This window comes from Canis aureus, chromosome 4 (assembly GCF_053574225.1).
Source record: "Canis aureus isolate CA01 chromosome 4, VMU_Caureus_v.1.0, whole genome shotgun sequence".
NCBI classification, from domain to species: Eukaryota; Metazoa; Chordata; class Mammalia; order Carnivora; family Canidae; genus Canis; species Canis aureus.
The window spans coordinates 10896458-10912468 of NC_135614.1; the positions used below are offsets into that span (position 1 = coordinate 10896458).

General features: G+C 43.2%; 2 long non-coding RNA genes across 4 annotated transcripts in view; one reads left to right on the top strand and one right to left on the bottom strand.

Moving 5' to 3' along the window:
• LOC144312175 (uncharacterized) overlaps positions 1-16011 on the top strand; it is a 51110-nt gene that overhangs the window by 23395 nt on the left and 11704 nt on the right. For all 3 annotated transcript variants that reach the window (XR_013377607.1, XR_013377604.1, XR_013377605.1), the window contains 4 exons: positions 4422-4490; positions 5303-5575; positions 5844-5941; positions 9324-9481. This is a non-coding gene — a long non-coding RNA (uncharacterized LOC144312175). The remainder of the gene's footprint in view (positions 1-4421; positions 4491-5302; positions 5576-5843; positions 5942-9323; positions 9482-16011) is intronic.
• LOC144312176 (uncharacterized) lies at positions 843-11591 on the bottom strand. The gene is made up of 2 exons (XR_013377608.1): positions 11390-11591; positions 843-1017 (listed from the first exon to the last, which is right to left on the bottom strand). It is a non-coding gene; the product is annotated as an uncharacterized LOC144312176 (long non-coding RNA).

The following is a 16011-nucleotide window of genomic DNA, read 5'->3' on the forward strand; positions in this document are numbered from 1 at the left end:
GATTCAAACCAGCTCTGTGTGTAACAACAGAATAAAAGAGAGTAAGCATGGCTAAGAGGGTTATTTAAAAGGAAGCTGGGAAGACATTGAGGAGGTGCGGCGTGTCTTCTGTCCCAAATTCTTGGAATTTTTGCTGAACTCAGCTAAATGCCAAAGCATCTACTATATGATAAAATGAACATAAATGGACTTTCTGCCTAACACTAGCCCTAGCAACCAATCACACATAGATGAGGCCAACTGCAGCTACACCAGCACCAATCACACATTTCGTTCAAAACAACTTATGTAAATTCCCTCTTTCCTCTTTAAAAACTCCAACCTCCTTTGTCTCTTTAGAGCATGTTTTTGAGTTCTCTGGAATCTGAGTCTCTTGGATTGCAATCCCTAAGACTCCCCCAAAACAGACATCTTATATGTTGCGGCTTGCCCTTTGGTCTTTCATTGGTTGACTCGTGATTCCAAAGCTGAACCACGCTGCCACCTCCTCCAGCAACAAATGGCAATACTCTCATTGAGGCCTCAGGCTTGACATGCATGAAGCAATGAGAAAATATTAAGGCTCACAGATGACTGGGGTTTGGGGAAGAGAGAGCTGTGGGGTTGAAGTGGTTGTCGAAAGTATCATTTGTGAGGGTCTGAGTGTGCAGGAAAGAATGCCTTTCTCCATGGCTGGCAGTTGCAGGGGCCACAGACACAGTGTGAACGTACAAGCACCAGCAGAATGTGTTGGGTTTGGTCTTTGTTGACAAGAAAAATGCCAAGGAGGGGCGAAGATTTTCAGACTGCGTATTTGCTGCCTAGGGGCGCCTCAACAAAGTGCCACACATCGGAAGAGGGGCTTCAACAACAAACATTTATTGTTTCCCAGTTCTGGAAGCTGGCAGTCCAAGATCAAAGTGTCAGCAGGGTTGGCTCCTTCTGAGTCCTCTCTCCTTGGCATGTAGGTGGCCGTCTTCTCCCTGTGTCCTCATGTGGTCCTCCCTCTGTGTGTGTCTGTGTCCCAATCTCCTCTTACTGTAAGAATACCAGTCCTATTAGATTAGGGCTTATCCTATTTTAACTTAAACACCGTTTAAGTACCCTAGCTCCAAATATAGTTATATTCCGAGGTGCGAGGGGTTAGGACTGCAGCATGTGAATCAGGCAGGGGGACACAATTCAGCCATAATACTCTGACAGAGGACAGATGGGTTCTGTTAGTGGCTGGTGAGGGCACCACGTAGTGGTCACTATCGAGGGGGATTGCCAAGGGCTGGAGCGTGTGGTTAAGCCTATCTTGCCAGGTCTCCTACCACAGGTATTTGGAGCTGCACCAGGTATCCTGAGCTCATGTGACTGTGTGGGACCACTCTTCAGGAAGGCCTCATCCTAAAGGCAAAACACAGAGTTGGTGGTGTTCCAAACTCCAGATCTCACCCAGGCCCCGACACACTCATCACTCTCGTGGATTCCACCTTTGCAGACTCCAGAATGGTGGCAGAGAAGTGACACAGTGTTGCCCTCAGAAGATGGAATGTGGAGCCTTCTAGCTGGGCAGGTGGCAGGATTTCCTGGGAGAGTTAGGTTTTCAGGCAGGAAGGAGGAAGCCATTGCTTCCCAGATCTCTGGCCTATTAGGTGCTCTCATTCCCGTTCCCTCCCTTGATCCTTAGCACAGCCTGAAGAACCAGCTTTGACCGCTTTTATTTACAGATGGGCAATGAAAGCTAAGCAAAGAGAACCTGCCTGAGGCCACCCAGCTTGCACAGACCAGGGCTAAACAATTAAGCTTTAACTGGCCTGGCTACAAAGCTCATGTCTGTCCATTTTATCACAGCTAATTAGAGCAAAACTCGAAAGGACTCTATCAAAACTGATTTTTAGAACTTCCTCCCTCTCTTCCCCAAATACTGTCACCCATTACCCTGAGCTGCTCATCCTACGCATCGACCCACCCTTGGCAGTACCTTTGCACCCTGTGCATGCTATCCCCTCTGTCTGCCCCACCCCATTCAACTAAGGTATCACCCGCTGTGTGAGGCTTCCCACACTCTCGGTTTCCCTGTCCTCTTGCAGCACCGAGTTCAAACTTCTCTGGTGGAACCGATGACATTTTAATGAACTCTTCACCTACATCATCCTTGTTAGTTTGGCAGAGACTGGTATGGTATGGAGCTTTGGTCATCTCTGCCACCAGAGGGTAGCCCAGTGGTTGGCATATAGGAGGAACTCAAAGAGAGAGAGGAAATATAGTTTTAGACTTCCTGTCTAGTTTGATCCATAGCCTTTCATGTCACCTGGCCTCCCAGCCTTCCTGGAGAATTCTAAGCAGCCCCATCAGAGGCCCACGATTGGCCCATAGCTCCAGATCTGCCTTCCACCTTCTATCTCATGCTTGCCTTGCTTTTGGTATCTCACCTTCCTGCTGCCCTGCCCCAATGCCCTCCACCTCTACCAGAAGAAATTATTTCAGGTTCACAGATGTCACGATTTGAGGCCTCTGAAGGAAATGTCCTTTCACAAGCTAACTTCAAACAACAATCTCCCTGCTAGGGAAGCAATGAGACCATCCCCATCTGTGAGGTGTCCAACACAAAAATAGCACTGTTTATTGCTTTCGATTCATATTTAGCTTTTAAAAAACATATCTGTTTTAAAACAACCCATTTAAAAATGGGCAGAGGATCTGAATAGATATTTTTTTCCACAGAAGACATACAGATGGCCAACAGACCAGAAAAGGTCTAAGCATCTTTAAGAAAAGATGCTCAACATCACTAATTATTAGGGAAATGCAAGTCAAATCCACAATGAGCTATCACTTTACATCTGTTAAAAGGGCTAATACCAAAAAGTCAAGAAATCACAAATGTTGGTGAGGATGTGCAGAAAAAGGGACTCTCATGCACTGCTGGTGGGAATGTAATTTGGTGCACCCACTGTGGAAAACAGTATGGTGGTTACTCAGACAATTAAGAATAGAACTACCATATGATCCAACTATTCTGCTTCTGGTATTTACCTGAAGAAAATAAAAACAGGGATGTGTGGGTGGCTCAGTCAGTTAGATATCTGCCTTCTGCTTAAGTGATGACCTTAGGGTCCTTGGATCGAGCCCTGCATTGGGCTCCTTGTTCTCCCTTTCCTTCAGCCTCTCCCCCTGCTCATGCTCGCTCTCGTTATTTCTCTCTCTCTCTCTCTCTCTCTCATTGTCTCTCTTTCCCTCAAATAAATAAAATATTTAAAACCCCATTAAACAAAAATGTACATGCACCCTATATTCATTGCAGCATTAATCACAATAGCCAAAGTGACCAAAGTATCCATCAAATGGATGAATAGATAATGAATGGAATACACACACACACACACACACACACACACACACACACTGGAATATTACTCAGCCATGTAAAAAGAATGAGATCTTGCCATTTGTGACAACACAGATGAACATAGAGGGTATTATGCTCAGTGAAATAAGTCAGAAAGAGAAAGACAAATACCATATGGTGTCACTCATATGTGGAATCTAAAAAAAATGAAAACAAATGAACAAAGAATACAACAACAAACTCATTGATGCAGAGAACAGATTGATGGTTACCAAAGAGGAAAGGAGGAAGATGATAGGGCAAAATGAGTGAAGGGGTCAATTGTCTGGTAATGGATGGTAACTAGAATTTTGATGGGTGATCACTTTGTAGTGTATACAGATGTCAAATTATAATATTGCATACCTGAAACTTATACAATGTTATATACCAATATTTCCTTTAAAAAAAAAAAAAGATGAGGACTGCCTACTGAAGCTCAGCCCCAAATCACCAATCCACAGAATTGCGGGCGAAATAAATGGGGGCATTTTACTCTATTAATAAATAAAAACTTGCCTATTGAAGAGGATAGATCTGTTAAGTGTTTTTATCACAGTAACATTAAAAAAAAAAAAAACAAAAAAAACCTTGTCCTAATTTTCTAAATTTTCTGTAGAGGGTATGCATTGCTTTGCAATGAAATATAACATAATACAAAATTATTTTTTAAATCTCAAAATAAGATTATTTTAATAGGTATCTCTTACAGATATTAAAACTTACAGATGTTAAATGAGACCTCATATCACATTAGAATCTAAACAAGCCAAACAAAATTTATACTCCTGTGACTGCACTTCAGATCTAGAAGTAGCAGGGTTAAAGAACTTAAAAGGTTATATGATTCATGTGCCCTTTTTCATCCATTTTCCAACATTTCACTAGCTGCACAGAGGATGAAGGGAAGGTAAATGTCTCTATTTAACCATATTTCTGGGACAGCCAGCCTTGCTTCTAGGGCTTATACTGACTGGCCCTGGCAGCCTCGGTGTGGCAGTGTCCACTGCTGTGAACTTCTTAAGAACACCATTTGGCATCTCTTGACTTTTTCTATCCCCTGCAGAGCCCAGTCTTGATCCTCCATCTCCTGGCGTCTTGGAGTGGGATCCCTGACCCAGCCAACATCTCCCAGGTATAGAGTATAGCAAGATAGCTGAAGCCCTGCTATGTTGTATGATTTTCACCCCATCCAGGGGAGATATATCCTGCCCACACCAAACTCATCTAGCCTTGCTGCCACATGACCTGCTCGCACTCCGCAATCTTTCTCCCCAGCTAGGAATCTGTTCCTGGGGAGGGGACACTGCAAAGCACTGCACCTTAGGACATGTTATATTTTCTTTATTAGGGTGCCCCCATGGACTGAGCTGCCTTGGGCTTGCACACTTTTAGAAACCACCCTGCCATCTCCCCTTCTGACAAGAAGGGCCAACCTTGAGAAGCAATTCTCTCAGAGGCCTCCTCCATTGGCTCAATGGAAGAAAGGGAATCATCTCTTAGGCTGGACACCACACTTTATACAAGGGCACAAACCACAGGGACTCTTTCCCTGTCTCTCTTGCCTCAGCCTCTCCTACAGCCTGGAGAGAGAGGTCTGGGAAGAGGGAAAGCCAGTTCTGCTGCAGGCCCAGGTTGCTGGCAATCCCCAGCAGCTCTCTCTGAAGTATGGGGAACCAAGCACTGCTCATCATTAGCTCTAGAGATTTGGCCCCAATTCCAGAACAAGAGAAAAGGGCCCAGTCTGCTATCTTCAGGAGAAGGAACTGCTTGCTGCTGTCTGGAGGTGGGGAGGGGTAGGAGGGATGCCCAGTGAGGGATTCTGGGAAAACATGGGGGAGCATGAAGTCCCTAAATGTCCTAATCAGAGCAAGGATGAGAAGTGGTCTCAACAGGAAGAAGGCTGGTGCCAGAGGGGAGTAAAATGCAATTCCCTATTTTGTCTAGAGCCACATAAGGAGTATTTTTGGGTGTCCTGCATCTTCTTTTTGTGTTCCTGTATGAGAAGTGGCCTGTCTCACAGAGGATTCACAGACAAAGAGAGTCCTGTCCTTCACAGATGAGGACAGTGCTGCTGAAGGACCTGATTCCGAGACAAGGGCCCATCCTCAGCAGGAAGAGCAAATAGATGGTTCAAAAGGAGGAGGCTCAAGCTCAAGCCATCTGACTCCTTGGCCACCCCCACTTAGCCCCATGGATGGGGTACTGTCCAGAAAGATTGTAAGTTGCTTCGAAAGTACAAGATGTGTATTAATAACCCTGTACAGCTCTCTGGTGCTATCTAAATGCTAAGTAGAACAGAAATTACTCTGGAGTATTCTCTCACCTGAATGATCTTCCAGATAAAAATGTTTTTGATAAGTCATCAACACAACTTTTAAAATAAAGCAGCCTCAGCCTGTGTAGTTCCGATACAAGACACAATGCATTGAACCAAAGGTTAAACTCCAATTGATTAAGGTCTTTCTTTGCCTTTTTCCTCCTCTAGATCCTTTGTATCGTGTTGAATCCAAGATTAGCTCCTGCATCACTTTCATTGTAGCAGTTGCTGTTCTGTTGTTGTTGGCACTCGCATTTCTCCCCCAGGTGAGGAGACCAGAATTAGAACTTTATATATGTTACTTGGAACACCAACTAAGGTGATTAAGAGAAAACTCTCATCCAGACAAGCCATCTCTCTCTCAGAATAAATTTGGGGTCTGGAAAGGTTTCAGTTTGGTTTCCGGTTATTTCATTTTGTCTAAATGCAAGGAAGGGTCTTGTTACCCCCGACTTGCCAGCTTTTAGTAATGTGTATAGCGTCATCCTTTGTATCTAAGATGGCTGGATGCATTGGGCTTGGAGGGATTGACATTCTGCTTACTGTCTTGCAGTGCACCCCTCATGTCCCATCTTCCTTGCAAGCAGGAGTCTGCACAGCATCATTTGTGCCCTGGACTTGCTGGTGCTCTCTACCCACCATTTGTCCTGGCAACTGTGCACCTCTCTCCTTTCCCATCATTAACGCTCCCATCTTCCACCGCACATTCCCTGTGTCCTCGGTCCTCTTCCCATGTGCTTGCATGTTGGAGGTCTCACTGTTGCCATGACTTCCAGGTGTGACTTCCCTCTTGCTCTCTCAATACCTCAACCTGGGTCTGACATCTTGAGCATCTCCATAGTCCTACAACCATGTCAGATACTTCGTGGTCAAAATGAGGTTTCCTTCTTATCTCCTTTATTTCATTCAGCTCTCCCTCCTTAAATTCTATCTTGAATGGTAGTGCCTTTAAAATTCATAAGCTTAGGAGGGAATTTGAAATACCTCAGTGAGTCTTGCTGATGATCTTGTATCTCCAAATTGAAGGTGTGGTTAGAAGAAATACTACTCAAGGCCTAAATCTGACCCTCAAGAAAAACTGACTACATGATGTGGTCCTCTAATTTTTGGACAAAATAACGCTTTTATTGTTTTTATAAAGTAAGCATTGGCTCATTATTAAAAATTCAAGCAATAAAGAAAAGGAGAACAAAGAAAATAAAGTAATCCCTAGTAATAATCAATGTTAACATTTGGTGACATTCACCCCAAACATCTCTTTGCCTATACAGCTGGCCCTTGAACAACACAAGGGGGTTAGGGGTGCCAACCCCTGTGCAGTGAAAAATCTGTACTATATACTGTATTCTTACAATAAAGTCAGTCATAAGGAAGAGAAAATACATTTACAGTTCTGTATTGTATTTATTGAAAAAAAATCTGCGTCTAAGTGGACCCATGTAATTCACACCCACATTGTTCAAGGGTCCACTGCATATAAAAAGACAGCTTGATGAATGGATAAGTAGATACGTGGATAGATGGTTAGAAAATGCTGCTCCCAAAATGTAAGTTCTTTAAATATCTCATCACATTTAAGAAAAAAGGCTACAAAAATCATTTAAAAACCTGGACTCATTTCTTTAAAGTACATGTTTCAGCTTCAGACAATATTGATTACATGCTATGAGAGACAAAATATCCAATATTCTTAAGCCTTCCTCCAGTGTCCTCTTGTCTCTACCTCCCAATATTTGTTCTGTGCATTATTATTACTTTTAGAGGGCTCCTGACATTCATGTTCTGCTGCGCAATTACGCCTCTGCCAGTGGCTTAATCTTAGTTCTACAGTTAAACAAATTCAGCATTAGTGTTTGTTTGGTGACCATGGTTTTCCCGTTTCTAAGTTATTCATTTTGATTCACCTCTCAAGCAGTTAAATTTTATCACTGGGAAGTTTTTATCAAGGAGCTTATGGGAGTCACATGCTCTAAATTATTTGCTTGTGAATGTTCACTTGTTGTCTTTATATTTAAATGACCACTGGGGCCAAATTATATTCTTCAGGAGCTTTTCTCTTCAGAATTCTATGGCTATTGCTCCATTTCCTCTGTGTGCTCTTGTTTTTAAAAATGAGTATATATTCTTTTTAATTTACCCAAAGGATACATAGAGATTCAAAGGGGCACATGCACCCCAATGTTTATAGCAGCAATGTCCACAATAGCCAAACTATGGAAAGAGCCCAGATGTCCATCAACAGATGTATGGAAAAAGAAGGCGTGGTATATATATGCAATGGAATACTACTCAGCTAGCAAAAAGAATGAAATCTTGCCACTTGCAATGATGTGGATGGAACTAGAGGGTATTAGGCTAAATGAAGTAAGTCAGTCAGAAAAAGACAAATATCATATGACTTCACTCATATGTGGAATTTAAGAAATAAAACAGAATAACATAGGGGAAGAGAAGGAAAAATAAAATAAGATGAAAACAAAGAGGAAGTAAACCCTTTACTCTAAGAAACAAATTGAGGGTCACTGAAGGGGTGGTGGATGGAGGGGATAGGGTAACTGGGTGATGGGCATTAAGGAGGGCACTTGACGTAATGAGCACTGGGTGTTGTATGCAACTGATGAATCACTAAATTCTATCCCTGAAATTGATATTATTAAATAAATAAATAAATGTATACATTCTTACTAAATTCACCTGTAATTTGAAACACTCATGGGGAATATGCTGATTTAAAGATTATAATTTCTTCCATATTGGATTCTTTTCTGTATTTTGAATGCAGCATAATGTTTCTCTTTTTCACTCGTGTGGTGGTAGGGAGGGAGAGCTTGAGCAAGGTTGGGGAACAGGGAGAAATTTTGCAGTTACCAGGACAGTTTCTTTCCATCTTGTTCATATTTAACATAGTTCTAGATAAATATTGTATTTTTTGGACACACTAAGAGTGACTTTTCCATAGTACACATCAGTTTGTTTCTTGTTAGAATTTCAGGTGTGAGTATAGCTTTCTACCCCTTTTTCTGAAGCCTGAGGGAATGAGAGTGGCAAAACCAGGAGGTTGCTACTAGGGGACCAGAACACAACTGTCTTTCTTCTGAGAGCTCATGAAATGCCCTCTATTAAATGCCTGCTTCCTTAAGCTAGAGATATGTCCCATTTTAGTAAGCTTCTGCTCATTCTGACACAGCCCAGATCCCTGGGAAGTCTTTGAGTTCTTGCAGTTGAATCCTATTTTACACTTGTCCAATGAGAGGAAAGTTACGCACTTCAGACGTGGATCCTACATCTTTTCAGCCATATCTTCATGCACTCAACAAACACTTGCTAGGCATTTACTCTGTAAAAAGACTTCAACTGGCATGACAGAGAGCTCTCTGTTTCACCACTGCCTCAGACCCCTAACTTCCTATCCTTTTTCCCCCTACCTTCCCCTCCTCGTGGACCCCAACTAACCAACAAACTGCAGAGTTTGTAAAAACGGTTCTTGAAAGTGCTGTTCTTAACAGGTACCAGGATGGGGCCACATCCACAATCCTTTCATGCAAAGATGCACGAAAACTGGGACACATTTCACACCAATAATAGACCAAAACCTTTACTTGACCCAAACCACCAGGACATGCCACCTGTCTTTCCTTCGCCCTGCAGAACTAAAACCCTGCTTTGACTGGGAAGTGACCTGATTTTCAGGTGCTCCCTGACATGCATCTGCTGAATGACACCTTCAATCTCTACTTGAGTCCGTTCCGTTGTTTCCTTCAGATGACCTAATAGAAGTCATAATGCCAGACCCGAGGCATGCAAAGGTGGGTAAGACACACTCCAAGGTAAGGAAGACAAATATCAGTGCATAGATATAATACGAAATATAGAGATGATTCTTTCTCTTTTTTTAAAAGTTGATATATGAATAAGCCAAATAATCAGGAAAAAGTGACATCTTCTCAAAAGAATTTCCACAAACTCACAAACCCCAAAGGGCAGAGCATCAGAGACAAGATATGGGATATAGCCGGGATCTGCGCCAGATGCTAGGCTATCTGTATACTATGGTTCCAGCAACCTTGTGTCTAAGTAAGTTCTCCATAAGTGCTCTTGAGTTTTGTAAGTGTGTATTTTCTTATCACTGGGACAGAAAATATGGTTCCTATTTCTGTCACACACCAAACATGCTAAGAGATTGCTTCTCTGTGAAATACCACTTCTCTCCAAGCTGTCTCTACTGAAGTGCCCCCAGAAGGGCAGTGTGTGAGCCTCTGCCAATCACCACACTAACAGGGGGGAGGGCTGCCAAAGCAATATATGCCACCATGCCCCTTGCAGAAATCATATATTAAGCAAAAGAACAAGACAATGAAAAATTCTCCTAAATCCCTTGAGGTATCCCAGCAGTTTATTTATGGGTTGACTGATTTGTTTTGATGGGTAGCTCAGCCCAGTTGTTGCTCACTTAATCTGACACTGCTGAGGTCTGTGAAAGGGAGAGATTGGCTCACGAGAGAAGCATGGTCCAATTGTGTCTGTGTTGCCATTGATCTCAAAAGCCAGATGCCCTGAACAGGTTTAGAGGCACAGTTGCTTTGGGCAAGGGAACAGAATGTGATTTTCCCGTAGAGCAAGAAAATAAGCAAAATTTTACCCAAACCAACTCTCAACAAGCTCATAATAGAAGGTGCTGTAATTGCTGAAAGAGAGGCTTAGAATTCAATGGTGCAACTAATCACTGCTCCAGCAGAGAGGATATGGCAGCAAATGCTGCCGGCCCGATTCCTTTCCATGCAAGAAAATGGCAGCCATCCTAGAAATAGTCAGAATAGCTGTACTCACTAATCTGCTACTGCTGGTTACCAGATCGGCTGAAAGAAGACTTAAACACATGAGTAGAATTAGGACCAGTTGGTGGTTAGAGGTCACTTGGCTTCCTTTCAAAGCTAAGCAAGAGGCCACTGCCATACCTTCCAAAGGCCATATAACTCCACTAATGGGAGCTCCCTTCTGGAACAACATGAGACTCCACCCAGAAGAGCCTTCGAGGTTCCTGCAAATGGCTTCCTAATGTCATATCCCTGGGCAATAGCTTGCAAAATATTATTTATGGTGACAAATGGGGTGGGAAGGAGGGCAAATGGACTTCTCCAACTGGGCCTGTGTAATGGGGCTTCTACATAGATTTTCAACCCCAAGAGAGGCCTTCTAGCTCCTCAATTCACCCTCCCAGAAGGTCCAGTCATGGAGGCAAGGCCCACTGACTAACTTGCAAAGGGGCGGGGGTGGACTTGTGAACATAAGGAGGGCTTGCTGGAATCCTGTTAACATGGAGACTAGAGGGTCCAAGGGTCCACATCCCCTTGGCCCTATGATCTTGGACAGCAATATGTGAGGCATTAACATTTTTGAGTCTGGGGCCCCCTAGACTATTTGTGAGGAGGTACTGCATTCTGCTTTGTGACTCCTTGAGATCAGCATCTGTGGCAGAAAGGAGAGGAGAAACGTGATATGCTTGGTGTGGAAGGATGACCATCACATCTTTGGATGGAGATATTTGTTGCTCTCTTCATGAGTTTTAGGGTGGGAGCGAGCAGTAGTGGAATCTAGCTTGAAAATCTGTCAGTAAGCTCAGAGATGTACTAATGTTTTCTTGCCTCTTGACAGAAGATCCCTTTTATAGGCACCATTCAAAGTGCATTCTCTTAGACCTCTCTTGGTTTTCTTACCTTCTTCTGTGCTGTCAAACATTACTGTGTGCTTAATTTTGTAGGAGACACCAGAAAAGTATAATGTATCATCCTTGTTCTTGATCTTCTTACAATCTGGTTTGAGAATCAAGAGGATAATACAAGTTAACATGTGACTGAATGATTGGTCAATTTCAGGATTCAGACTTAAGTGTCACCAAATATTAGAAAAGGAAGAGATCATCAGAAATCTGACTGGTGAAATCTGATCATCATAATAGTGCTAAGATTTGAGATAAGCATCCATTTACTGAGCCCTGTCCATGTGCCATAGACTCTACTGAATGCAATGTAATTTTCAAAATTTAAATCCTCACAACGCCATTTGGGAATAACATTATCCTCATCTTAAAGATAAGAATATTGAGGCTCTTAGGTTTACCCAACTTGGCTAAGATAGGTCTTGGTTAGATAAGAGAGAAGGTGGTCATTGCTAATAGGCAAACTTCTGAGCACTGTACCTTCGCACACAGACATGTGTGCATACATGCATGCATGTGCTTGCACGCATACATGCATGCACACACACACACACACACATACACTCAGGGGTCAACGGCACTAGCCTAGTGAGTGAGTGCATGTGTGGAGCTCAGTGGCATTGGGTTAGGATATGGTATCTTGTTAGAGAGAATCAGAGCCAGAGAGCTAATGTACAGCTGAAGCCACCTGGGAAGTGTCCAAGGATGAACTAGAAAATGAAGGTCAGTTCATAAGCATCTTCATACCCAATGTGTAAAAAACAGGAGGGGAGACAGAAACTGGATCTAAGCCAACATGAAACCAGAGAACACCAGAATGAAGCGGGAGTGAGGTCATGAGTAAAAAAGTCTCCAGTGAAGCTCTTTAAATAGAGCTAAAGGGGCAGATGCTGACCATGATGAGTCAATGGATGTAGTCTCTCTGTCTTGGACTTGAAGATAGACAGCTGAAGTGGACCCGACAGAGACAAAGACATGGAAGCAAAAGTGGACCTGGCAGTACACAGAATGGCCTCACTGAGGCAAAGTGCAGGCCCACAGAACATGGGGGACATACAGTTGAAGGCAAAGCCAGATTAGGAGCTTGGATTCAAAGCATAGTATAGGAAGCCAGTGGAGAGAAATGTGTTTTTGGCTTTTCAGCTTCTAACAATTCATTCTGGACCTATATTTTTGACAGAGTAACCAACCCTTAAATGTGTAAACATTGTTAATACTTTCAGAATTAAGTTTGCTTTGCAATTTGATCAGTGAACATGAGGAAGATCGTTTATCGGCGTCAAAACGCAATTTCCCTGTGACTTACCTCTGTAAGTATTAGAGATAGACAAGACTTTATATTCAGATGAGACTTCCACAGCTAATCTTCTGTCACTCTAAAAGTAATTTACTCTCAAGTGGATAAAACTACATATGTTTTTGGATAGGAATTTAAATCGTCAAAGTCTCTTCTTGTGTAGTCACTCAAAAACTGGTCATTTCTACTTCCATGATGTGGTCTTTACTTTAATGACCATCTGCCACAGATTTCCCCCAACACCCTGGGCCACTTTCCACATAAGTGTACTCAACACAAGAATATAGAAAATATTTAAATGATATTCTAACCTGTCTGGGATGACAAATCCCTGAAAAACAGGACCATGTCTCTCGCCCAAATTAGCCGGCATTGCTAAAAGCTATCTTTTGCTTCTGATGAGTCAAAAATCTGTTCTAGGTTCCCTTGTAGACTATTCAAGGATATTGACATTTGCACCTTCCATCAGGACACTTTGGAAGGGCGTATAGTCTTGTGACAGATGTCTGCGCAGCCTTACCAAAGGAAGAAATACTGCTTTGCTTCTTTCTCCACCAAGAAGAACATGGAAATTAGGCTTCATGATTGGTTCAGATTCAGCTTGTCATTCAAACAGACCACTAACAAAAGGCTTTATGGCCCAGTGCTTCTATAGCGTCTACCTCCCTAAAGTTCTTTCTTCTCTTCGGAGCATTTCCTAAAATATAGGCTTTTCATAAATCCCCTATTTTCTCACCACTTCTTCATATTTTCATTCTGTCCAGTCAGACTTTTGGCCATGATTCAATTCAGCGTAATCCCACAAAACTCACTGGTGACCTGGGGTCACCATGTCAATGTGTTGTTTCCCTCCTCTTCCTCTCTCTCGTCCTCCCCTCTCCTCCTCCTCCTCCTTCCTGATTTCTCTGCACCACTTGTCACTTTTCACTGCCTTCTTCATGTAGCTCCTTTCTCTCTGCTTCCCATACCTTCTGCTCCCCTTGTTTCTCCTTGGGTCTTCTTGATCATACCATCTTGGGTTACTTTATTGATCTCCCTCCCTCTCCTGTCCCCATAGTAGAGATATTGCCCCCAAGGTATCTCCTTGTCCTTTTTCTCTTCTTACCACAATACCAGTCTCTGGGTGATGTATTCTTGCCAATGTCTACAGTTAATTCTTTCCATGAGGATATCTCCTAAGTCAATACCATTCACTCTCTTTAATCTTGTCGGCTTCATATTTCCTGACTGGCATATATCTCTACCTGGATTGCCTTTGGAACCTCAAACTCATGACATTCAGCTTGGTCCTGGCTGCTAGATATGCTGGGAGCTCACCTTTGGAGGAGGGGCCCTTCTGCAGCAACCATGGAGTGAGGGCTGGGAATACTGGTTAGACCAGCTTGGGCAGATGCCTCTCCTCGGGAGGAACAGATAATCCTAAATCAAATCAAAAGCAGCAGAGAAAACTCAAGTCTGATCCAGACCTGCATTCATAGCCCAGAAAGTTCTGATGTAGCAGATCAACATTCAGTCCATCCAGGTCCTAAACCAGAGAAAATCATTTGGGATGAAGTGAAGGATGCTAAAAGCAAAGTCCAGTTCAGTGTGTAAAGGGATGGAAAGAAACCCCTCAAGTACAGGACACCACAGAGAGCCTGGGCCAAAGAGCCACGGGTATTATAAGCATGGTGGGTGAATTCAAAGAGACCGAAGGAGAAAAAAAAAGAGAGAGAGAGACCGAAGGTCGCTATTCACATAAGAACCCAGCACCCAGACTCTGGGAGGGCAGCAGGTCAATTCTGGATGCTACTCACTTGAAGGAGCAGCTTCAAGTGGATCAGCCTATTACTGAATTTCATTGTCCCAGAGCCCGGGGAGGGCTAAGCCTGCAGGAAGCAGACCTCACTTAGCAGCTCAATTGGCAAGGTCTGACGGAATCCCCCTTCTAAAATGAAACTCATTTTCAGAGTCACCCCCACACCAGTCTGCCTCCAGATTTTCCTTTCTCTAATGAAGGCCTGGAAAGTCATACCCTTGACCCCATGGGTTGTCAAGTCCTGTTGGTTGTTAATACTCCACTTCATTCCAAAGAGGATTTGAAGTAACTTGCAAAGGTGACTACATTATAACCAGACTTAAAAACAAGTAAGTTAGGGGACACCTGGGTGACTCAGTCGGTTAAGCCTCTGACTTTGGCTCAGGTTGTGATCTCAGGATTCTGGGATCCAGCCCCACATAGGGCTCCATGCTTAATGAGGAATCTGCTGGGGGTTCTCTCTTTCTCTCCCTCTGAACCTTCCCCCTGCTTGTTCTCTCTCTCTCTCTCTCTCTCTCTCCTTCTCAACTCTGAAATAAATAAATAAAATGTAAAAAAAAACCCAAGTAAGTTAGGATGGGGGGGGTAGAAAATGAGGGAGAGAAAAATAAGATAAAGCCAGAAATATGTGCACATTCAAAACATGTGCACCATGATGCCCCTCATGGAATGATCTGTAAGTTAGGTTTGGCGATCTTGGCATCTAACATAAAGAGGAAGCCATGCTCAGTGTCATTAATCACAATGACTCAAAGATAAAAACAAAGAATCACTCAAGAGAAGTACAGCGATGCCTGGTACCAAGACTTAAGAAAATAAATGCCCAGTAAAATTTCAGACTGAGAGCCTGGGATGACATGGGAAAGAATGGAAAGATCATAAGGCTACTTCTCATGTCCCTCGGGTGGGGGGCGGGGGGGCATAGCATGGCCAGAACACTGTTTGATAGGAGTTTATTCTATTGTAGATTCTTTCTTTAAACTGTCACTTGCTTCTACCTTCGCTTTTCATGACTTTCTTCCTCAAACCACCCACACAATCTCCCCCAAGACTGTCCTGCACCAGCAGCAGTAACCCCCTAATCCACGGCACACTACCTGTCTCCATGTCACAAACCTGACCCCAGAAGACACACCCTCCACCTCACACCTTCACAGGCCCTCCACTCCTGCTACATGGATCATTTGCTTTCCCCCCAGATGCCCACGCTTTCTGACTTCACACATTTATTCTCTGTAATGGTTGATTTTGTGTGTCAATGTGGCTGGGCCATGGTGCCCAGATGGTTGGTCATTCTTCTGGATGTGCCTGTTGAAGTAGCTTTTGGATAAGATTTACATTTAAATCAGGTCACTTTAAAAAAAATAAAAATAAATCAGGTCACTTTGACTAAAGTGAACTGATCTTCACACAGTGGGGAGGCCTCATCCAATCAGCTGAAGGTCTTCAGAAAAAGACTGATGTTTCCCACCCCTCCTACTGAAGAAAGACCCAAACTGCAATTCATCCTTGGGTCTCCAACCTT